The sequence below is a fragment of the Phascolarctos cinereus genome, unplaced genomic scaffold (assembly GCF_003287225.1).
Source record: "Phascolarctos cinereus isolate Bilbo 61053 unplaced genomic scaffold, phaCin_HiC Scaffold_2;HRSCAF=192, whole genome shotgun sequence".
In the NCBI taxonomy this organism is placed as follows: domain Eukaryota; kingdom Metazoa; phylum Chordata; class Mammalia; order Diprotodontia; family Phascolarctidae; genus Phascolarctos; species Phascolarctos cinereus.
In genome coordinates this window covers 68921883-68923873 of record NW_027555625.1, presented here as the reverse complement: position 1 = coordinate 68923873, position 1991 = coordinate 68921883, and the positions used below count along the sequence as shown (strand labels likewise).

At 46.5% G+C, this 1991-nt stretch overlaps 1 pseudogene; it reads right to left on the bottom strand.

The window, feature by feature from the left end:
• Nucleotides 1–481: 481 nt before the first annotated feature.
• Nucleotides 482–1646, bottom strand: LOC110192138 (alpha-soluble NSF attachment protein pseudogene; annotated as a pseudogene).
• Between the last annotated feature and the right edge of the window lie 345 nt (nt 1647–1991).

The following is a 1991-nucleotide window of genomic DNA, read 5'->3' as shown; positions in this document are numbered from 1 at the left end:
CTATCTATCTGTCTGTCTGTCTGTCTGTCTATCAATAACCTTGTGAGCCCCCACAGTGGAGGAAACGGGAGAGGGAGGAGAGAGCCATCCTGAGCCAAAGGGCCAAACCTAAGGGGGGGGGGGCTGAAAGAAAGGATGCATAGAATGGAGGGCAGAGACTGATGGGCCCGCAGAAGGTGGGGGACCAAAGGGAAGCAGATAATGACCCCTGCCTTCAGTGGTGAGAGGGCAGGCCAAGGCATGGGTTAGGCTGACATCCTAGTTCTATGCAGCTGTGCTGGGGCTTGGAGGGGTCGAGGTTTACAGCAGGACTCCCTCCTGAACTCTGGCTGTGGGGTTCAATCCCCTGGGTACAGGCATACAGGCAGGGTCTCCCCCATACCTCCCTCCTCTCCATCCATACTACAATCTCTTTAGCCCTGCAAGGGGTGCTCAGGGGCAACCCAAAAATGGAGGACAAAGGCCCCCTGGGGCTGGGGGGCTAGTGAAGGTCTTCCTCATCCCCCTGGATGGTCTTCTTAATGCATAGAAGCATGGTGATGAGCCACTGGTCCAGCCTCAAGATGGAATCGTCCTCCTTAAATAACTCAGTGAAGTCATCCACACTCTGTTCTTCATGGGCATTCAGGAGTTTTTTGACTAGCTTGCATTCTTGGGAATCAGAAAAAGCTGGAAACATCTCCTCCTATTTCTGTACAGCCAACTTGTCACTCAGCATGTCAATGCAGAAGTGACAAAGAGCGGCCCTGAAGAAATAATCCTTGGCACTGTACCTCAGCAGTACCACTTGCTCATAGATCTCCATGGCCTTCTGGTACTGCTCCAGCTGAGCAACATAGCCAGCCACCTTCAACAGGCACTTGTTGACAGAGCTGTTGGACTTTTCCCCCTTGTAATTGTCTGCAGAGTCCTCCTAATGAGCTATGGCCTTCTCATTGTCCACCAGCTCTGCCTCATAGATCGCAGCAATGAAGATGTTGTGTTTGGCTGCAACTGTGAAGAGGCTAATGTCTGTGTAGATCTCAATTGCTCTCATAAAACAGTTAATAGCCTCTTGGGGGTCTGCTTTCTTGAAGGCATTCCCCGCATCCACAAAACTGGTAGCCACATCCTGTTTGCTCTGCAGCTGACGGTGCAGTTGTGCCACTGGGCAGAATGCATTTCCGGCAGCACTCCAGCTCCTGGCTATCTTAAACATACTTGTGACTCTTGAGTGGATTTCTCACACCTCCTCAATTTTGGGTGAGCCTCCAAAGAGGCCAGAGAAGAAGGACTGTGAGTCCTTGACCTTGCACTCTGTGTTGGCCAGCAGCGCCATCACCTCTGCCTCCTTGTCAGAGTTGTATATGGTAGGGAGGTATCTCAAGTATCCAGGGCAGCCTGGTCTAGCCCAGGAAGCCACAAAAGAAGAGGGCTAGGATGACTGACAATGATGGAGAATGGTAGCAAAACACTATGTCTTTTAGACTTGTTATATACTAAATATTTATGGTGTAGTGACCAATCTTTTGCTATGCTTTTCAAAACATACTGAAGCCAGTCCTCAAATGACAGGCACATAGAGCATCAAAGAATCTATTCTTAAAATCTTTACTTACCACAGCCTGCCCTTCACTAACATAGCCCACTATATTTGGCATCACCATTTTACCAGATTGTATCACACAAAAAATATTCATTTCAGGATTTTGCTTGATCAATGATTTCACTGATTTAGATAGTTTTTTCCATGGTACTCATTTTAATTTATCCACACCTTGTCATTCTGTGTCACTCTTGTCCACATTCTCAAGTAAAAACTTTCTTAGAAGGGTCTGTCTCAGAATTCTGGTGACTTTAGAATCTCTTAACATTAAAAAGTTACCAGAGTACATTGTCCTTCTGTACATGATTGACCTATCTTTTTAAGGACACACATTTTTTAGATGATATTTTTTCATGACTTCTGGTGCATATACACATGTATATATTTTTTAATTCCTTAGTTTTGG